At 42.6% G+C, this 23229-nt stretch overlaps 1 long non-coding RNA gene across 3 annotated transcripts in view; it reads right to left on the minus strand.

Annotated features, from left to right (window-relative positions):
• LOC119823309 overlaps positions 1-15566 on the minus strand; it is a 30679-nt gene extending 15113 nt beyond the window's left edge. For 2 of the 3 annotated variants that reach the window (XR_005286931.1, XR_005286933.1), the window contains exons 1-4: positions 15440-15566; positions 15121-15230; positions 7434-7551; positions 968-1173 (exon numbers count right to left, since the gene is read on the minus strand). This is a non-coding gene — a long non-coding RNA (uncharacterized LOC119823309). The remainder of the gene's footprint in view (positions 1-967; positions 1174-7433; positions 7552-15120; positions 15231-15439) is intronic. The other variant, XR_005286932.1, reaches the window with a different exon arrangement.
• Positions 15567-23229: the final 7663 nt, after the last annotated feature.

The following is a 23229-nucleotide window of genomic DNA, read 5'->3' on the forward strand; positions in this document are numbered from 1 at the left end:
TCTGTAAAAGAGCAGGAGTGCACTCATTCGAGTCCTAGCAGAAACTGCAGACTTGGGTTAGAAACATGCACATTTTTCTTCTGTTCTGAGAACCAGTATGGATTGGACAGAGATGTCTTTGGTCTGATGAGAAGCACCTTTAAGTTCATATTTAGATGGCAACCAAAGTGAATCTAAAACCGTGAGCCATGACTGAGCTGTAACCAGCACTGCTCTGACAGCTTAGCAGAACTCTGGTGAATGCTAAACTCTGAACTTTTATATCATAGAAAGGGAAGACAATCTGAAGCATGTTTATATTTTAAATTATTTATTTATATTTTTATGACTTGTATTTACATCTCAGATCATTTTTTGCAACCTTTAAAGCTTATTAGCTTTTATATCCTAAGACCTTTATATATTTTAAAACATTTCTTGGGCTGGAGAGATGGCTCAGCAGTTAAGAGCACTGCTTGCTCTTCCAAAGGTCCCAAGTTCAATTCCCAGCAACCACATGGTGGCCCACAACCATCTGTAATGAGATCTGGTGCCCTCTTCTGGCCTGCAGGCAGAGTACTGAGAATACTGTATACATAATAAATAAATAAATATTTTAAAAATTTTTCTTATCAAAGACTTAGTAGCTTTAGAAAAAGCAAGGCTTGATTTTTATATATAGAAAGGGCTAATTAGCTGGCTATAGCCTTGTGGCAGGATCTAGTCTGATGCTACGAAACTGACGAAGGTATAGCTAGCCTATCCATCAATACTATCAGAGATCCCAGAAGGATAAATAAATCACACCTGAGTAGAGACCAAGCCGCTTCCAAATCTATTAAAAACGACAGGGATCAGTCTATACCCAGTTAGCCAAACCCAGGCATCCAGAGCATTGGAGGCAGAACTATCAGAACAGCAGTCTTTGCTAGACCCATAGGTGAGAGGGTTTTTCCCCCCATGGAAGAGGTTCATGCAAAAGACTGACCTTATTTTGTCTAGGCAAAAGTGGTGCAGTCAGTTCTCCAGTGTCTTGTTACTTGTCCACAGTCTGGACCGGGTCCCGGCAGCCGGGGTTGCACTGGGACATCTCACCCAGCGGTCAGCATTGTCATCATCCAGGTGGAGACCTCATGGTGTCCCATAATCTCTTCTGCAGAACTTGGTTCACTGCTAGGATTTGGGAGTCTCTGTCTGATATAATAAGCTTTTTGGTCAACATTTTAAATGCTATATTTTTCAGTTCTCTGAAGTATTTGAGGGCTGAATAGACAACTTTGTTTCTAGTTACTTGTTTGAAACTTAATTTCTGAAAACATATCCAGAGGACTAAGTAAGGTTTGTCCCTGTGATGAATTACATCAGTAGTATCTACTTAGCAAGGTTATAATTAACAAACTTGATTATTTAAAAGGATAGCTATTAACTTGTATTTTTAAATATTTCATAACAAGATAGCAGCTTTGATAAGACTAGGATTTTATATACATTTCTGTCCAGTTTAGCTTTAAAATAGTGATTTTGAATTGAAACTCTTCTTAGTGAAACATAAAAAGTTATATGACTCAGTTTATCCAAATAGCTGAAGTTTAGCTACGCTTTAATTCTGAATATACCTTGAGTAAGGAGAGACATTTCCTAAGTCACAGGTTCTCAACTTCTTCAATGTTTGACCTTTTAATATAGTTCCCCATGTTGTGGTGACCCCCTATTACTAAATTTTTCCGTTGACATTTTACAACTGCAGTTTTATCATTGTTATGAATCTCAGTGCAAACATCTGACATGCAGGTGGTCCTAAGATGCCCCTGTAAAAAGTTGAGTTTTGTTTTTTATGGGTTTTTTTGTTTGTTTTTTTGCCATCAATGGGTCAAGAGTCAAGGGGCTGAGAAGCTGTTTCCAGCCTTTTCCAGACTACTTAGCTCATTGTCTTGCTGCATTACAAGAAATGAACATCCCAGTTTCTGGTTATCATTTGGTGCTCATGGCTGTGACCCTAAGTTTTAGCCTTTTACTTTAAATCCAAATATTAGCAATATGAAACATTTTATAATCACAAACATACAAATTTAAATTTTTAAAAAACTGTTCTTAAAAAAAATTAAAATCTCTTAAATGCCTTTCTGCAATATCAAAAATAAAGTTCTTCTTTGGCCCCACCTTCAACAGCACATAGATAGCCTGTCTTTCAGATCTCAGTCTGCCCCATTCCACTGTACCTGGTGCTTCTGGGGACTATCACCTGTCACTTCTAAAACTGTTAAGGTCCGTCCTCGTAACTGGGCTCTCTTTGGGACTCTCGTCCACAATACATTTGTAAGCCTCAGCTGTTACCTATGATCCCTTTATGTCTGTAAAACCATTGTCACCTGGGTGACTCTTAAATTACAGAGTTTAGCTGGCAGAGCAAAATACATTTTTGAGTATAAAAAGCATTGAGGTGCAACTTTAATAGTTTAAATCTTATTTTTTATAAACCTTGTTTTTAGGACAAGACCTGAATTATCATACAAAAATGTATCCCAATCCAAATTATCTTGTAGATATGTTGGTGTCTCCTAGCCAGGCTCATTTTACACGGTCATTTCTAATCAAGACGGCAGGGAAATACTGTGACAGCCATCTTTTTTAACTTCAGCAAAACAGCAACCAGCCATGTGACTGACTAAAAAATGGTGGCAATTCTAATTGGAACCATGCCATATGGTTGCTTTAAAATTGCCCATTTATAGATTTTAAACCATCAAATTTTAGAGTTACTAGTTTTAACTTTTTAAACTAGTTTTATTTTAATTTTAACCATATTTAACAAAATAAACCCATAAATTTTAAAGTACAGAATGTTCACATAAAAATTTTTGGGGGGGGGGCTGTTATTTTATTTTCTTCTTGTCACTGTGTCAAAGACTCAGATTGACAGAGTCACACACAGGAAATGTTTAAATGTGCCTGGGCCCAGCGAAGGAAGAGCCATCATCTAACTCTAAAGCCAGCTTTCCAATAAAGAACACCATAAAACAGTTTTAATGTTATCTATATAAAAAAGACATATGGACTGTTACTGACCCAAATACAGTAACCAAAACTCAGTGATAAAAGTTTTGAGTCCTGACCATAAATGTAGTCACAGCAGCAGTGGGTGGTGACTGGCTGCTGTCATCAAAAATGTCCAAACCATTTCTGTTTCAGCTCTATGCTTGCAACAAAATTTATGAACACACCAGAAAACACAGTCAAACTTTTCAACAAAACAAGAAAACACCACTTCTTGAGAAAAAGACAAAATTTTCCATTAGGACAATATTTTCAAACCAGAATTAACCTAATATGGTCAATTAATTAAAAGAAAAATCCTGTATCAGCATGAAGCATCCAACCCCTTTAAATGATATTTATAACCCATGGTATCTGAATGACCAAAGCATCCCTGGTGGAGCTATAAAAGGCCCTGGATACAGGATCAAAACATGGCCACCAACATAGCTTAACAAACATGGAGCCAAATTGCAGCCAGGTTTGGACAGAAGTTGAGATGGGCAACCCCCAGGGAAGGCCGCAGGAGCCCCATCCAACAACATGGAAGAGGGGGGCTCACAGCATGGGGGCAAAATATTGTTAATGTTTCCAACTATAGCAATTAACCCCAGACTCTCTGTTTTGTTTGAAATCCTATTGGACACACCTGCCTCTTGCAAGCTGTGGCTGGTTGGGACTGGCAGCTTTGCTACATTGTTACAACAAGGTTACATAGCCCAGGTGCCCCACCTACACAAGTATGCTGCCCAGCAGCCACATGCTTGTGTGGCATACTGCCTGTGTTGCCCCACACTATAAACCAAGGTTATCTCCTTTTAGTGAGAGGCTTCTGACCCTATCCCTAAAGTCCTGTAACAATGTGGAACTCCCTTCTGTATGTTTTGATTGCCATTGGCTAATAAAGAAGCTGCTCTTGGCCAACGGCTTAACAGATAAAGCCAGGCAAAATCCAAACAGAGATGTAGAAAGAGAGAAGGCAGAGTCAGAAAGAAGCCACATAGCCGCAGGAGGAGAAGGACACCCGCACCCTGGTACTGGTGAACTATGAGTCTTGTGGTAAAATATAAAAAAAAAAAACCCGCAAATGGGTTTATTTAAGATATAAGAGCTAGCTAGCAATACACTTAAGTGATTGGCCAAGCATTGTTGTAATTAGTATAGTTTCTGTGTGATTATTTCAGATCTGGGTGGTCTGGAAATGAACAAGCAGCCTCCACTTACAAAATGGCACCAACGTGGTCAACTACATCCACATAAAACCTGAGAGAGCTTGGGAAATAATTCTAGACATAAAGAACAGACTCAAGCACTGGTAGCCATATTATTTTAATGGGTTCTGTTCAATGGTGGCAAGCAGGGGCTCTGTGGCTCCTTAACAAGAGGTCTTCCTGATTCAGCATTAGCAGCAAAAATAAACAAATAAATAAACCAGTTAGCTTCTTTAAGAAACAGTGGCTTCCTGGTTTGTGTTGGTTGTACAAACAGCTCTGGCTCTTTCAGAAGGCTGAGCACTTGAATGGAGTTTGTGGGCAGGAAGCTACAAGTTACTTGGTGGCAGCAGGGGCCAACTGCTTACCAGAGTTGAGGTGGTGAGGATGCTCCCACCTGGCAATCTCAGAGGCAGTGAACAGACCTATGTTGGACTGGGCAGAGCCAAAAGGCAAAGCAGCCTTAGTCCTAGCCATGCCGCTTGGCATTTTAAGAAGTGCTCCTGGACAGAAAAGGATTACAGATACACAATAGCACAGATTCAGACTAAAAGACCTATAAATGAGACACAATATATTTTTTAAAATGTATATAGGCTTGGGAGAGAGAAGAAAAAAGTATAGAGAGTTATAAAAAAAGAAGTAAATCTTTTTAAAAAATACCACCTTGGGTAGGAGTATTTCATTCTATTTATTTATTTATTTATTATGTATACAATATCTTGTCTCCATGTGTACCCACAAGCCACAAGAGGGCACCAGACCTCATTACAGATGGTTGTGAGCCACCATGTGGTTGCTGGGAATTGAACTCAGGACCTTTGGAAGAGCAGGCAATGCTCTTAACCGCTAAGCCATCTCTCCAGCCCAAGTAGATCATTTAAAAAAAAAATAAAACAAGGTTTTTAAAGAGACAGAGTACAGACAGTTACAGATTAAAGGAGTAAATAAAAATAAGCCACATAAAGATGGAAGACATGCAAAGAGTCTGGATTATGTATACTATTGTGTTTTCTTTGAATTTTTTGACTGTAAAGGAGCTAAGTAAGGAGAGACATTTCATTGTACAGGCTGCTAAGCTAAACCAATATATATACTTTAAAGGTATCTTGACTTCAAAATTTGGGTCTAAGGGGGGGGCTGGAGAGATGGCTCAGAGGTTAAGAGCATTGCCTGCTCTTCCAAAGGTCCTGAGTTCAATTCCTAGCAACCACATGGTGGCTCGCAACCATCTGTAATGAGGTCTGGTGCCCTCTTCTGGCCAGCACGCATACACACAGACAGAATATTGTATACATAATTAATAAATAAATAAAAAATTTGGGTCTAAGGATTTGCTGCTTTGGAAAAGAGGTTTTGCTTTTGTTTCCACAGAGGATGAGAACCTATGGATTCCTTCCAGACTAATGTGGTTTGATGGACCAACAGCCCCTGAAAAGTCTGTGTAAACCCCCAAATACATTGCCCAACAAAAAGCAGGAAGAAGTTTTGAGAGAACTATGCCTAAATTACCAAATACTGCTTATAAATATTTGTTTACATTTCAAGGGGGATATGCTATTGAGATTTGCATTGGTATGGATCTTGGTCTATTGATTCAAATTTTAGGTCAATTTTCTTATATGTATATTTCTGGTCTTGATTAAGGTATGTGTTTGTTCATTTCATTTAAAAATGTAATGTATAATTAAAAAATAAAGGTTAATAGATAGTCATCTATAATAGTCAAGCTTATAGTCATGTTAGGTTTTTTAGATGTGAAGAAATATATTTCAGGTGGGTAGTTATTCTTCAAACCTTTCAAAGACCTAGGGAATATGGTATTTAAAGTGTTTTAAGAACTTAGGACTTTTCATGACAATGAAACATGTTTGCTCCTGGCAGTACCAATCTACTTCAAAAGGATGATGGACATCAAAGAGGCTCCTTATGGACTTTGATAGCCATTTGGGCAAGAAACTGCTCTTGTCTGGACTGCTTGATGTTATGCTGTATGAACTGGACATGCAGGACCCACAGAAAAATGACTGCTGAACTTGCCTAAAAGTGAGACAGTCCTTCAGGGTTCCTGCTTCATGAAAGAAACTGCCAGACATTCTGCAGGGCACAGAAGAAAGTGACTGACAAACTGCCAATATGGGTGAAACTGTCTTTGAAATTTCCAGCTCCATGGAAAAGTCAGCCAGGTACTATAGGCTGTAGGATGCCCCAATGTTACAGAAGAACTTTGGGTGACTGTCCAGGCATCAAGATGCCTCTGTCAATTCTAGAGTTTTGGGAAGTTGCTTTACAATGTACTTTCTGTTAACTTAGGTAATATTATATCCTTCTGAAGTCCTTGATGGAGTTGAAGAATAGATAGTTATTATTATAGTTTTCCTTAGTTATGATAAAAGTTAAAGTAGATATAAATATTGTAACTATAATTCTTGCTTGATAACTGTTTTTGTTGTGTGTAATTTTACTATGTTAAAGTTAAAACCTTCCTTTTTATTTAGACAGAAAAAGAGAGGCGATGTGTGATTCCCCTCTGTATGCTATGATTGCCATTGATTAATAAAGAAGCTGCTTTCGGCCAATGACTTAACAGAATATAGCCAGTCTGGAAGAGATATATATAGAGAGAGAGAGCAGGCAGAGTTAGTGAGAAGTCATGTAGCCACCCACAGGAGACAAGATGCCTCCGTTGGATCCTGCTAAAACTTTGCCAGTAGACCACGACCTCATGGTGATACACAGATTACTGGAGATGGGTTAGTTTAGGATATAAAAGCTAGCTAGCAATATGCTTAAGCTATTGGCCAAACAATAATGCAAATAATATAGTTTTTGAGTGATTATTTCGGGTCTGGACAGCCGGAAACAAATGAACAGCCTCCCCAACACTGTAAGGGATTCAATATCAAAGTCAAAGAAGTTGTACTTTGAGTCTGTCCCATTACATCAGTCAGAAAGAGAATGCACAAAAGACAAAACAATACAACACCATAGAACAATATGGAAACTCGGCACCTGGAGGCAAAAGTGAACCAGACTCAGGCTCTATGCCGGAAGGTGGGTGCCACCCACTTTGTCTTTTTACAGAAACCAGAGGGATTCAATCCATATAGAAGGGTCCTGGTATCCCAATTAACGGGAGGGATTGACCACACACAAATGGGCCACCAAAACAGAAAGACACGAAATGAAATGTAAACACAGAAAACTTACCAGCTAGCTGAAGATTCTACAGGGTGGTGGTACCGGTGGGCTTGAGGGGTCCTGGACAAGCCTCCAGATGTTATGCTCAGATCAAAGAGTCCCCAAAAACCAACAAGGAGACTGAGTCCTGGGTGTAAAGCAAAGAGCTTTCATTCTTATTCAAGTTTGAACTCGGCCTCTCCATGTGTCCGGTGAATTGCACAGTCGAGAGCCTTGAGCTCAGCTGGGGTGGGGTTTTTTTCAATAGCAGAGATTGGGGTGAGGGATCTCTAAGGTCCAGGACCCCTGATTGGCTGACATTTGTCTCAGAGTGTCCTGGTGAAAAGCAATGGTGTGTGCCAGCAGGTGATCCTATCTACAATGGTTGGGGCGTTAGGAATTTTGTTTGGATGCCTGTTCCCAGGTGGTGCCTGGGTGGTTTCAGTTTGTGGTCTTCCTTGGAACCAGGTTTTGCTTCAGGGTAACTACTGAGACTCAGGCCTCTATTGAGCTTGTCATGACTGTGTCCCATATATACCACACACAGACCCTAGGTAAAAAAGTAACCATTTTTTTTTTCTTGAAATTCTCATGTCCTTAGCATATAGAAAGGTTAGTATATACATTTTCCTACCACAATCCTGTTTTTTTCAGTTCAATGATCCATTATGAACTCTTTTCCATATTAAAAAGGTGATTACTATAAAAGATGCTTACAGTAAAAGAATTTTGATTGACTATATACAATTTAATTTTATGCGAAGTATTTTAAAATAAAATACTTTTTATTTATTTTATTTTAAGTATATGGGTATTTTCCCTGCATGCATGTTTGTGCACCACTGGCCTGCTTGGTGCCAGCAGAGGCCAGAAGAAGGTGATGAATTCCGTGGTACTGAAGTTACAGATCGTGATGAGCGTCAGGTGGATGCTGGGAATTGAACCCTCTGAAAGAAACTGAAACCCCACATAAATCGAGGATGGGCTCTCCCGGGAATTTCTACAATGTTCCCTCTGACCTCCAGAATCGCTGCCCTAAGAAGTCCCCACTTGGGTTAGGGAACTAAATCTAAGCATGACCAGAAAGGAAAAAATAAAAAGCTGGGCATGGTGGTGCACACCTATAACCCTGGGCCGAGGCTGAAGGAGTGGGCTTTCGCCGTGCTGGAAAAGAGCAATCTCCGTGCACAAAGGAGCACACGAACAAAGGGAGTAATTCAGCAAGGCAATCACTTTTTGCAAAGACATTGCATTGGAACCCAAGCTGAGCTAACCAGCAGCGCTCTTGGCCAAAATGGCTCCTGCCTTCAATCACTGCCCGGGTGGTAAACCTGTCTCGTCCATTGCTGGGCTTTTCAGTCTAATGTGATTGACTTGTTGGTGCAAAGGGAAATGGGCGGGGAGGGGGGCAGTTTCAGGTAATATGGACCCTTGTCAAACTAACTACCTTTTATAGAAACAAAGTTTCTTACAAAGGCCAGCCTGGGCTACATGGAGACTCTGACTCAACAAAACATAAAAAGAAAAAGGGGAAAAAAGAAGCCAGGTTAGACCTACTTCTGCCAGTCATATCCAGGAAGTTATTAGTCAGTTATCATTTTACAGATAAGTGAATCCCGGATATGTGTGCCTGAAACAGGTTCTCAACCTGTGGGCCACAACCCCAACAGGGTTGCATATAGATATTTATATTCATAACGGTAACAGAATTCCAGTTATGAAGTGGCAATGAAATAATGTTATGGTTGGGGTCGCCACAGCCTGAGGAACTGTATTGATGGGTCCAAGGGTTAAGAAGGCTGAGAACCACTGCTATAAAATTTTCCCCTTGAGGCCTTGGTCCTGCCTCAACTTGGTATGCCAGACTTTGTTAACTCCCTACGCAAGGCCTTACCCCCTCTGAGGGTGGAATGAAGGGATGGAGGGGGCAGGAGAAGGTGAGGGAGGGGGAACTGGGGTTGGTATGCAAAAATGAAAAAAAAATTAAACTAAAAAGAAAAAGTTTCCCCTTGAGAGTCTGTTAATCTCCTGGTTTGGGGGTCACTAAGAATCCAGCTTAGCCTTTTGTCTATGTCTCTGTATCCGAGTGTTACTGTGCTCGTGTGTACACCTTCCCCTGGAGACGTCTCTTTCTCCAGGGCCTACATCCCTCTAAGTCAGCCTGGGCATTCCTGGCAAAATTCCATTTTGCCCTTCACTGCAGGCATGCTGGCCACGTCTGTCTTTACGTGGTTGGTTTGTTTTGTTTTGTTTTTGTTTTGTTTTTATTTGAACTCAGGTCTTCAAAAACAAAAGAAGGTGACACACCCATCAGTATGAGGTGTCTTATAAAGCGATAATAACACTAGGCTATCTGTAGTAAGTTGCTAGAGGCTAGACCCTGCCAGAAACCTTTTACCCAATGGGTCCTCAATTTTTTGCATTGGCCTTATAAGGTGGCTATCGTTAGCTAGGGTCATGCCATTGTGTAACCTCCACCATTGACTTGTTTTCCTACATTCTTGCTCTCTGCATCCCCACAGACAAATGTGCATAAAGACGCCAATCTGCCACCCGGAAATCAGACCGTGTGACTGCAAGCACATATTATGAATGACCTGCCAATCATGTGGCATAGACTTTAACTGTTGTTCTAAAATGTCTAAGAGGGACCTCACACTGCTAGGGGCCTCCATCTCTCTTGAGAGCCTCTGCCATCCTGCTGTCTGTCTGACCATCACAGCTCATCAGACAGAAATGGGATTTATACTGTGTCTGTGAAGTACAGAGACCATGTGTTTCATCACATCGGAGTGCAGAGGTGACAAAGCTCAAGTTAGAGCTGACTGAGTGTGGTAAGACCTTTTCGTTGGGACCATTAGCTTCCCAATAATGAGCAGAGAATTATTATTAATTATGAAAGCTCAGCCTTAGCTTAGGCTTGTTTCTGGCTAGCTCTTATAACTTAAATCAACCCATTTCTATTCATTTACTTTCTGCCTTGTGGCTTTACTATCTTGTCTCCACAGTACCCATTCTGTTTGCTCTGCATCTCCTGGAGTCTCCACTGCCTTCTTCCCAGTGTCCTCTCTGCCGGGGAATCCTGCCTAGCTATTGGCAGTTCAGCTTTTTATTTAACCATTCAGAGTGACACATCTTCACACAGTGTAAAAGAATATTCCACAACAAATAAGGCCATCTAAAATATGAAAATGTTTCCCGGTGGTGGTGGCAGTACGTGCCTTTAATCTCAGCACTCAAAAGGCAGAGACAGGCGGGTCTCTGCGTTCGAGGCCAGGATGGCCTGGGCTACACAGAGAAAGCTTGTCTCAAAACCAAACAATCAAAAGTATGACCATGTCTTCAAAACATAGATCTGTAACCTGGAGAATGATGGTCAAGTTCAGCTTCAGGAGGCATCAGTTTCCGTAGGCACACTCCGGAAGAGGAGTCCCCTTTATACCAAACTTTCTAGGACCTTTTATTTCAGTGTTTCCTCGGGCAGGAGACTAACTATGAGACACCGAGAGGTGCTGGATTAGACAGCTAGATCAGGCAACTATAGTACATTAAACCTCATCTACACAAAGAAAGGGCAAGGCATTATACCAACATAATGCTTTGCCGTTTCTCCATGAGTGGCAACCCCAGGCCTTGGCCGGTAACACACAGTGGACTCCCATGGTTCCTTGGGGAAAGCATCAACAAAATTAGAGACCCAGCACTGCTAGAGCCGGTCCGGGGCTTTGGCTATGGAGCGGCAGAAATTCCATTGGCTTTGACCTGTTTTCTCAGCCTTGTCTGGTGGCTGAGTGGACGAAAACAAGGTCTGTTGAGCTAAATTCTTGTCCAAACCACACAATCCACTTCCTCCTCCTCCTTTTCCTTTTCCTTCTCCTCCTTTTCCGGCTCCCCAAGGCTTCTAGAAAGTAGGTTCTGCAGCTTTCTTTCAGTGATAATTCTTCCTTGAGTACCTGCTGAGTGGTGGCTTTCAATGCTGCCATCAGGTGGGTTTGCTGGCGTGGAGGCATCCCCCTCCCTGCTGGGACTGGATGTGGTGGACAACACCAGGATTTATTGGATCCCTTGCCAACTATCAATGATGTCAAAAATTTCAAAAACATAAGAGAGAAGGCAAGCTTCCTGAATTTTTTTTTTAACAAAGCCACTATTACATTGATGCCCAAATCTGAAAGCTATGGCATCTAAAAGAAAAGTGCAGAGCCAGAAACAGTGGTGGTGGACGCCTTTACTCTCAGCAACTGGGAGGCAGAGGCACATGGATCTCTCTATGAGTTCAAGGTCATCTGTTTTACATGGTGATTTTCAGGACAGCCAGAGTTACATTCATAATGAGACCCTGTCTTGAAAAAAACACCTAAAAAGCAAACTACATATGAATTTCACTCCTGCACTTTTTTTTGTCATAGGGAAGGGGCTGTGGATGGAGGTCAGTTGGTAGGGTTCTGCCTGGCATGTGCAAAGCCATCGGTTCCCTTCTGAGCAGACTAGCTAGTTGGCTCATTGGGTAAGGACACTTGCAGCCAGCCTGGCGTCCCATGTGTGAGCCCCCAGGACACACACAGCCGGAGAAGAGAATTGACTCCTGCAAATTTTCCATAGACTTCCATTAGTGCATGCACACACGCACGCACGCACACACACACACACACACACACACACGTAATAATAACAACTATGAAATACTGGAAGCTAAGTTTTTAAAAAACGATAGGGGCTTTTAAAAAGTTTTGGGGTAAATTCAACATTCCTTTGTAACAAGAATCTCTACAAGAGATTCCCTTCCCGTAGTGGTTTAGGCAACTGAACCAGCCTCAGGTTTACTAGGGAACAAGTCAGGGAAAGAGAAGGAAGCCCACATCACCAGCTCCCATCCACAATGTACAAAGGTACAGACAGCAATTGGAGATAGGAGCAGGGAAAAACATCTACGGTAGCAAGAGGTCCTGGCTTGTTTTTTTTTTTCATTTTTTTCTTCTCCTCTCTCTCTCTCTCTCTCTCTCTCTCTCTCTCTCTCTCTCTCTCTCTCTCTCTCTCTTTTTATTACCTATATCAGATTAGCCTGTAGGCAACTCTGCGGGACATTTTCTTGATTAATGTCTGATATGGGAGAACTCAAACCGTATAGTTCAGTGGCAAAGCACTGGCCTAGCATATAAGAGACTCTGTGCCCAATCCCCAGTTCTGCAACAGAACAAACAGAAAAAAAAAAGGAAGTTTTCATCTTGGAAGTGTATTGCTGTGAAAATTTAGGCATATACAATAAGAAAACGTGGGGCCTAAGAGACGGCTGACGGCAAAGTGTCTGCCAGGCAGCACGATAGCTGAGTTGGCGACCCGGGCAGAACAGCGTGCCCCTCCAACTCCAAGGAGCCTGAGTTTGCCACCCGGACAGAGCAGCATGCCCCTCCAACTCCAAGGCTAGGTGAGGGCAGAGACGGGCATATGCCCAGAGCTTAGTTGATGGGCTCCAGGTTCCATGAAGGACGCTGTCTCAAAGGATAAGGGGGAGAGCTGGACAGATAGTTAAGAGCTCTCGTTTAGCCTCCAGAAGACACAGGTTCAATTCCCAGATGCCCGTCAGGTGGCACCCAATAGTCTGCAACTCTAGTTCCAGTGCATATACTCATTAACTAAATAAATAAATACATCTTTTTGTTTGCTTGTTTGTTTGTTTTTCAAGACAGAATTTCTCTGTGTAGCTTTGGCTGTCCTGGAAGTCACTTTGTAGACCAGACTGGCCTCCAACTAACAGAGATCCACCTGCCTCTGCCTCCTAAGTTTGGGGTTAAAGGTGTGCGCCACCACCTATAGCTTAAATAACTTTTTTTAAAAGAAAGCATATTTTAAATAAATAAATAAAAAAATAAATAAATAAGGTGGAATGGGACCAAGTAAAGCACCCAAAGTCAACCTCTGACCTTCACAAACACATATGTGCATGTGTTCCTACACACATGTATACACACTCATAGGAACATGTATATACAAAAACCATATATACATAACATACATACTGTAAGAAAGTGTACCATATTGTCCAGTAACAAAATGAACACACAAAATTTATATCTGTCTTATAAGTAAATGACTTGGAACTGAAAAAAAAGGATCCTAAGACTGCAAGGAAAGTTAAAAAGCAAGCTAAGTTTTAGAGAATTATTTAAAAAAATAGGTCAGTGAGATGGCTCAGCTCAGTAATGGGGCTTGCTCTGCAAGCCTGCGACCTGAGTTCAAATCCCAGAAGCCACATAAAGGTAAAAGGAGAGAATCAACTCCACAAAGTTATCCTCAGGCCTCCATCCGTTGGGCATGGCACATGTGCGTGAACACACACACACACACCAAGTACACACAGAGTAATAATTTTAATCAGTACTAGAGAAACCCCTAAAGGCTTGGAAATTGGTAGACCAGTTACCAGTGGAAGTGAAAGGGGGAAAAGTAAAGAGAATGGGTGGAAAGAATGTTTCTGTAGCAGGTAGAAGGCCCAGCGTGCTGGCATCTAGAATGTCCATCATCAGCACAAAACAGAACAAAACTTGCAAGGAATTAAAGTCTTAGAAATCACCACCCTCCCCCCGCACACCCAGTAAAAGAGCTTGAGTTTGTCCCATTGAAGGGTAGAGCAGAAGGCGAGGCGGTGTCCGGGTCACACTGTAGCGCAGGGTTGCTAAGGAACAGTTGGAGTGTGAGCTCAATGCTCCTCCACCCCTGAGCAGCTCACCAGGAAGCTGACCTTGAAGATGTAGACACCAGAGGAAGCGGGGCAAATCTGATCAAAACACACTATATTAGATTCTCAAAGAGTAAATAAAACTTCTTTAAAAAGGATGCGGGCATCAATGCAACTATCCAGTTAGAACACTTCTACGCGTGCATACACACATGCACGTAGAAGTTGTTTCTTTTCTTCCATGATGTTGGTCTCCAGGATTGAACCTGGGTCATCAGGTTTGACAGCAAGCATCTTTACCAGCTTAGCCATCTTGCTGGCCCTAGGATGGGGGTGGGAGAGCGTAGAATTATCGTATGGCATTCATTGACTAAGGCAGTTTTGAAAGCTCGGAAATCTCCCGGAGTCCACTGTCACAGCTTGAAGTTGCTAAGACAACAAATGGTTTCTTGTTCAGACATTTTGTCTGTCAGGCATGCAATGGGTTCAAAGTTCCCACAAATTGCATTATATTAGCGCTACATTGTCTGCAGGAGACCCCAACGGATACCCGATGCTCTAGATGCCCACATACTATATATTATATTTTTCTCTATTCATGATACTGATGATAATGTTTAATTTACAAATTACACTTATCATAAAATTGACAATTAACATTAAAAATGGAGGCTGGAGAGATGGCTCAGCAGCTGGAGAGATGATGGCTCAGAAGCAGTTACGAGCTCTTCCAGAGGGCCTAGGTTCAGTTCCCAGCACCCACATGACAGCTCACAACCACCTCTAACTCCAGTTCCAGACCTGATGCCTTCTTCTGAACTCCAAGGACCTCTGAGGGCACACGTGAGGCACACATGCATACATGTAAGCAAACGTCCATGCATATAAAATAAAAATAAAGAAATCTTAAAAAGAAAGAAAGAAAACTAAGAGCCGGAGAGGTTTCTCTCTTCCCAAGTCACTGAGTTACAAACGGAGAAGCCTGGGTTCAAGCACACACACACTTCTATATGTGCAAGAACAGTTTCTAGAAAGACATACCCCAACCCTTCACGGTGACTGTTTCTGTAAGGATAATGAAGGTCCAAACAGTGGCTCTCAACCTTCCGAATGCTGAGACCCTTCGACACAGCTCCTCATGTTGTGCTGACCTGCAGTCATAAAATTATCTATGACTACTTCATAACTTTAATTTTACTACTGCTATGAATCATAATTAAATACCCGATACGTAACCCCAATGAAAGGAACACCGGGACTCGGGAGTCACAACCCACAGGTTGAGAATTGCTGACCTAAAGTCTTTAGACTGCATCTTCTCTTCCCATTCAGATTACCAGATGAAATACAGGACACTTACTTAAGTTTGAACTCCTTTTCTTCCCTTTATTTTATTTTATTTCGGAGCCATGGTCTCTCTCTCTCTGAGTTCTGATTGGCTGGAATTCACTATGCAAAACATGCTGGCCTCGACTCCTAGAGATGGCCTGCCTTCTGAGTACTGGGGTTAAAGGTGTCACACACTGCAAGCTTGGCTTTGAACAGTGGCCCACACCTTTAATCCCAGCACTTGGGAGGCAGGGGCAGGTGAATTCCAGGCTAGCCTGGTCTACATAAGGAGTTCCTGTGCAGTCAAAGCTACACAGTGAGACCCTATCTCAGACAAGCAAAATGAAATGAAATGTCCAAGTGTGGTGTCTGAAATTCACGTTTAACTGAGTGTGCATATTTCTGTTTGCTAAGTCAGACAGACTTGTTTTAAGCCATCCCTTAGTTCCGTCACGATGAAATACCAGGTTTCCGGGAATCCTGCTGCCGTCTGATAAGACTATGACCTGACTCAGACACTCAAGTTACCTCACACAGTGGTGACATATTAACTAGGACTGATTTAACAACTATGCCTAAACCTCTGGCTTTGATTTATTTTTATATTTTATTTTATTAACAGAAAAAGAAGCTCCATCAATTGGACGAAAATACAGTCGTGAACAAACTACAATTTGTCTCAGAAAAATTCAACCTGCACCAGGCAGGGTTTTCTATCTCTAGCCTCCTACTATGAAAAAGCAGGCATGGATCTCAACTGGCCTCCTGGCTGCTGGCGTGGCTCCAAGGCGTTCCAATCTACATAGTTTGGGAGGGGAAGGACTTGGTTTCTGATGTTCTGCCCTGAGGATGTCATTTTGAATGTCACTTCCTAGCTGCTTATGAAACCTAAAATAACAAAGCGACACAGGGTATTTCTTGGCCCCCAGCTGTGCCACCAGCTCACAGCTAAACAAACGAAAGCTCCTTTGTTAAAGCGAGACTGCAGGCAGAAGAAAGCCAAGCCCCACCGAAAGTCGGTTCTGCAGGGGGCCAGCCCTGGATGGGAGCGCCCCCTGCAGGCTTCTAGCAGTATCGCGGAGAAAGCGCGTCAGAGGAGGGTTCCAAGGTCATTTGAATCATTGCCCTGGCTAGCAGTCTCTACCTGAAGGGCTACTTTGAAAGAAGAATGAGAGGTGTCATTCTAGTGAGCAGAATCAAAGGCAAAGGATCGAGCGATTTGAACTCGGGCTCCGCAGAGAAGCCAGGACCTTCTACTTCTGCTCAAGTTCCCAGGAAAGGTTGATGGTCAGTCAGTCCACTGGGTTGGTGGCTGGCATTTTGCCTGCATTGATGGAATTCTATGGATGGAATAGATGAGTAATTCTGACAGAATCAAGTATGTAAAACCCTACAGTTTGGGTTAGGAATTCCATGATACAAAGATGTACTTGTTCTGCAGGATAAGATAAGAGGAGAAAGACACTGTCTTGTCATGAGTCAAAAGTGCTTATCTAAGCATCCACATGCTACATATACAATGCCAGGGATGGAGCCCAGGACCCTGTGCTTGTGAGGCAAGGCTGGCTATCAACTGACCTACATCCCTACTGGATCCCACACACCACTTTCTTTTTAAATATTTGTTTGTATGTTCACAACTGTGTGAGCATAGGTGCACCCAGGCCATAGGACGTATGTGGACATCAAAGCACAACTCACAAATCTCTCCAACCACCTTGTGGGTTGCAGGGATAAACTCGAGTCGTCAGGCGTTTACAAAAGCACCCCTACATGGAGAGTCAGTCCTACATCCTCAATGGCACTGTGGGTTAGCCTTTCCCTAGTTTTGTATCTGCAGTTGCTAACAAGTAGATTGTATTTTACTGTTGCCCATTTCATAGCTACAATGATTTAAGAATATTTTTGTAGCTAGGTGGTAGTGGCACACGCCTTTAATCCCAGCACTCAGGAGGCAGAGACAGGTGGATCTCGGTGAGTATGGGGTCAATTTGGTCTCCAAAGGGAGTTCCAGGACAGCCAGGGCTGTTACACAGAGAAACTCTGTCTTGGAAAACCAAGGAGGAGGAGGAGGAGGAGGAGGAGGAGGAGGAGGAGAAGAAGAAGAAGAAGAAGAAGAAGAAGAAGAAGAAGAAGAAGAAGAAGAAGAAGAAGAAGAGAAGGAGGAAGAGGAGGAGGAAGAGGAGGAGGAGGAGGAGGAGGAGGAGAATAGATGTGATATATTCCTTTATATTGTGTGAATATATGGTTTTAATAAAGAAGCTGACTGGTCAACAGCTGGACCCTAGGAAGAGAAGGTCAGAGTCAGAGGAGCTGCCAGCCAGACGCAGAGAGGAAACAGATGAGTTCAGGACGAGTGGTGACACCATGTGGCAAAACGAAGATTAATAGAAATTGGTTAATTTAAGTTGTAAGAGACAGCTAGAAATAAGCCTGAGCTATCAGCTGAGCATTTATAATTAATATTAAGTGTCTGTGCATCTATTTTGGAGGTGGTGGTCCTGACAAAAACTCTGCCTACAAGTAGATTTATAACTTAACTTTCTAAGTGCTCTTTTAAGGTTGGGGTGATGATTCACTAGGTAAAGCACCTGCCAGTCAGGTTTAAGAATCTAAGTTTTAATCCTAAAACTTCTCTAGAAGTTGGGCACAGTAGCATACATGTGTCCTCTAGAAGCTGGGCACAGCAGCATGCACGTGTCCTCCAGAAGCTGGGCACAGCCGTATACACATGTCCTCCAGAAGCTGGGCACAGAAGCATACACGTGTCCTCTAGAAGCTGGACACAGCAGTATACATGTGTCCTCTAGAAGCGGGGCACAGCAGCATACACGTGTCCTCTAGAAGCTGGGCACAGCAGCATACATGTGCACTTATAGCTCTTCTGCAGAAAGTTGAGACTGGGAAACAAGAGAATACCTAGAAGCTCGTGGGCCAGGTGGCTCGGCATATCCAGTGTCTTAACTTGTTTGATCCAGCCTCAAACAAGGTGGCAGGTGAGGGAAGGCAAACTTCCAAAGTTGTCCTCTGATCTTCATGTACAGGCCATGACACAACCTCGTCCATGCTCACACACAATTAAAATAAAAACCACCCTTCAAATTCGCCTATTTTCCCAGCAAGTAAAAGAGAAGGCTCTATCCCTCATCTTGCAAATGATAACTCTCCCTAGCTCAGGATATGAAGCCTGAAGTTCTCTAACAAACCATTCATTTGCTCCATAAGACAGGGTCTCACATAGATCTATCTCCCCAAGTACCCGAGGCTGGCCTAAACATCGGGTCTTCCTGGCTTCCACCTCCAGATGCTAGAATTACAGGTAGGCGCCACCATGCACAGCAGAAGCCATGTGGTCATAAGAGAATGGCTCCCATGCTTGGCGAGATGGCTCAGAGAGTAAGGATGCTTTCTGTCAAGTCCAGCAACTGAGTTTGATCCTTGGGACCCACATGGTGGGAGGAGAAAACTGATTCCCACAAGTTATCCTCTGACCTCCGTGAGCGTGTGGTGGCACAATACTCTCTCACCCATAGGTAGATCAATAGTTCAAAAACGTAATGTTAAAAATACCTACTTGTCCCTCACCGCATAACTCCACAGCAGCAGGACCAAAGGGTGAGCACAGATAATGGGAACCAGGTAAAAGTGTCACAGTGGGCTAAGCCCTGGGTGTATGTGGGTTACCACCTACAAAGTGACCTGATAGATACTGGTAAGGAATTTTCAACTCCGTGCTGATAAACGGAGCCCAGGGCAGGGAGTGAGAAGAGAACTAGAAACCGTGAGAGGGCAAATGCGTGAATCCAATGATACCACTTCCATCTTTAGGCTTCACTTAATTTGTTAACTCATCTTCCTATTCATTTGTACATGTGTGTAATATGCCATGTGTGTGCAGGGGTCCATGGAAACCAGAAGAGAGTGTCAGATCCCCTGGAGCTGGGGTCACAGGCAGCTGTAGGCACTGAAAACACAACTCCAGTCCTGGGCAACAGCACAGCGCACCAAGCCATTTCTCTAGCCCCCTTCTGGGGTTTTATGAAATGCCACAATCGATCTAAGGATAATTCACTGGACCTGAAACAAACGTGGTTTCACCATTCACTAGAGAGCTTAAAGTAAAAATGGGAACTCCTTTAAAGTAAGTGGATAAAAGCAAGCTGCTTCTCTGGGAGTCACCTCATGGAAGAGGGAGGGATGACAAAGAGATAATTAGTTAATCTTTCTTTTGCCTGAATGACTGTTCTGATCCCATGCTCCCCTCCCCTCCCCTCTACTCCCACCCCCTCCATTCCCTTCCCTTCTTCCCTATCCCTTCCTCCTTTCCTTTCTCCTTTTTCTCCCCTTTTCTTTTCCTTATCTCTTTGAAAGGGCCTCACGTAGCCCAGGTTGACTTCAAACTTACTATGTAGCCAAGGATGACCATGAACTCCTAATCTCCTGCCTCTACCTCCTGATTGCGAGGATTAAAGGCACATGCCACCACATCTGGCTTCATCCTGAGGCTTTCGTGACAGCTTCAGTTGGTCAAAGCCCAGCCCTCAACAATGGGTTATTATTCCCTCCAGTGGGAGGCAGCATAAAGCATAAGCAAAGGGATTTCTCATGTGTCAGTCGTGGGCAGACTGAACACAAAAGACTCAGGGAGTGTGTGTATACACACACACACACACACATATATGAGAGAGACATTCAGTTCTACTATAGAAGGGTTTGATTACTGTTGCCACTGGAAAAAGAAATTAATGGATTGAATGAAATTTCAATCATAACTGAAAAAGGAGAATGTTGGGTTTTTTTTAATTAATCGTTTACTATTTCTCAAACCTTGAAGATACATATCAGGTAGAAAAGGTCCATGGGGTTGGGAATATGGCTCAATGGATAAAATGCTTGTTTTGCAAATGTGAGGACCAGAATTTGGATCTCCAGTCTGCCTGTAATACAACACTGCTGATGTGGGGATAGTGGAACCCAGAGTGCAAGGAGCCTGGCGAAATTAGTGGAATCTGAGTTCCCAGCTCCACTAGTGAGCCTGTCTCAGTAAATAGAGTGGAGGAGAGTCAAGGAAGACACTTGAGATGAACCTCTGGTCTCTCCATACACATGCACACTCACCCCCAAACATACACACATGCACACTCACCCTTCCGACATACACACATGCACACTCACTCACCCATACACACATGCACCACTCACCCCCAAACATACACACATGCACACTCACCCCCAAACATACATACATGCACACTAACCCCCCAACACACACATGCACACTCACCCCCAAACATACACACATGCACATAGGTCACAGATATGTACATATATGAAGAGAGACTGAAGGAAGGAGAGAAGGAGGGAACAAGGGTGGAGGGAAGAAGGTTCTACTTGGTTCCAGCACCAATGTAATTAACCCTTACTGAATCACATCACTGTGAAAACCCAGAACTGTAAAGGAAAAGATGACCCTGTAGGTTTCCTGAGATAGAAAACCAGGTCAGCAGCAAAACGTCAGACATTAAAATAGCTGTGGATTTCTTGATAGTCATACCAGACGCTACGAGAATCCTGGAATGCTTTTTCACAGTGTCTTTTATTTTTTTTTTTTTTGAGCTCTACATTTTTCTCTGCCCCCCTCCCTGCCTCTCCCCTCCCCTTAAGCCTTCTCCCAAGGTCTCCATGCTCCCAATTTACTCAGGAGATCTGTCTTTTTCTACTTCCCATGTATATTTGATCCATGTATGTCTCTCTTAGGATCCTCATTGTTGTCTAGGTTCTCTGGGATTGTGATTTGGCACACAGCCTTTCTTGGGAAACTACTGCAATACATACGTTAACAAAACTAGGGTGGATCCAAGAATGAATGCAATATTGGAGATAAATAACTGATAAATAGCTCCAACACAAGAGGAGATTTCTTTTTATTTTATTGCAAACTATAAAAAAGGAGTGTTTTGCCCACGTATATGCCTGTATGTCATATGTTTCCAAACCAAAAGAGGAAGCTAATCCCCTGGGACTGGAGTTAAGGTGATTGTGAGCTGCCATGTAGGTGCTGGGAATCCACCCAGGACCTCTGGAGAGCTGCCACAGTGAAACACATAGCCAAAGAGCCAGCTGGAGAGGAAAGGGTTTGTTAGGTTATATTTCAGCATTGCTGCTCACTGCAGAAGGAAGTCAGGACAGGAACTCAAAACAGCAATGGAAACCCTAACTAAAACAACTGACATCCAACTCAAGAATTTTTAAAAAGACATCAGAAATCTCAAAGTAATTGGAAAGAATGACATTATAGTGCTAGGGATAAATTTTGGAGGGCTAGAGAGAGTGCTCAGTGGTTAAAGCACTTGTCCTGCAAACATGCGAACCAGAATCCAGATATTCAGAACCCACACAAATGCCAGGTGGGCATGGTCTCCCATAAGGAGAAAAGTGATTCCCCGAGCAAGCCAGGCAGCAAGACTACCGTATCTTCAGCCATGCGTTTGATTGACACACTCCACCTCGTGAAATAAGGATGATTCCTAATAGTAACCTCAGGCCTCCCCGTGCATGCACAAACACATGCAAACATACATAACACATATATAAAATGGGGAGAAAGCTGGGGATGGTGGTATACACCTTTAATCAGGAATGCAGAGTCAAATGGTTCTCTGTGAATTCAAGGCCACCGTGATCTACATAGTGAGTTCCAAGACAGTCAGGACCACATAGTGAGACCCTGTTTCAAGGAAGAAAGAAAATGAAAAAAATAAAAATCTTGCTAGGCATGATGGTGTGTGCCTGTTGTCCCAGCATTCAGGAAACTGAGACAAAATGGCAAATCCAATCCAGGCTAGACTACATAATGAGATTCTGTTTTAAAACAAGCAACCTGGGAGAATGTGGGAAATAAAATTGGAGCCAATAAGGTATTTAAAAGAAGGGTATGGAACCAGTGGTACAGGGAAATGGGGATGGCTTGGAAACATTAGGATAAATATTATCAAAATATATATTATGAAGTTATTAAAGAATTAACAAAAATGTTTTTCAAAAAGCAAGCAACAACAAAATAAGCAAGAATACCACAAAAAATTTCTTCAGAATTGCCCGGAATTGATATTAGGACCCTGAAGAGACATTGTCTTTGCTTCTAGATGGCCCAGTCGTGGCTTTACATCAGGTTCAATTGGCCATGAAGAAGCACTATGGACAGCCCATACCACAGCTCAGGAACAACAAAAGGGAGTCTTTGAGAGACACTGAGTAAGGAGAATGGGCATATTTAATCTTCCTTTCAAAAGGTATTCTTATTGATTTAGAATTATTTATATATATCTTTCAGTTTTACATTTATTTATTTATATGTGTGTGCCACAACACACATGTAAATGTCAGAGGGAAGCATGTGGGTGTTGGCTCTCTCCTTCAACCATGTGAAACTAGAGAACTGAACTCAGGTTGTCAGGCTTGGCAGCAAGAGCTTTTACCCACTGACTCCACAACCTCATCACGGCATTTTCGTACATATGTACTCTGTGCATATGGTTCCCCTGTTGGGGATATTTGATCACACTGTAAACCCCAAGTTAGAATTTGCATTAATTAAATAAAGTAACCTTGGGCAGAAGACTAAGCTAGCAACTAGTTGACAGAAAGTAATTATAGAGCATCAGAGGGCATCTAGAAGACACACACACACACACACAGAGAGAGAGAGAGAGAGAGAGAGAGAGAGAGAGAGAGAGAGAGAGAGAGAGAGAGAGGAAGTAGTGGGAAGGGATTTGGAGTAGTGCAGTGAAGTAGAACATGAATAAAGTAATCATACACTAA

This window comes from Arvicola amphibius, chromosome 9 (genome assembly GCF_903992535.2).
Source record: "Arvicola amphibius chromosome 9, mArvAmp1.2, whole genome shotgun sequence".
NCBI classification, from domain to species: domain Eukaryota; kingdom Metazoa; phylum Chordata; class Mammalia; order Rodentia; family Cricetidae; genus Arvicola; species Arvicola amphibius.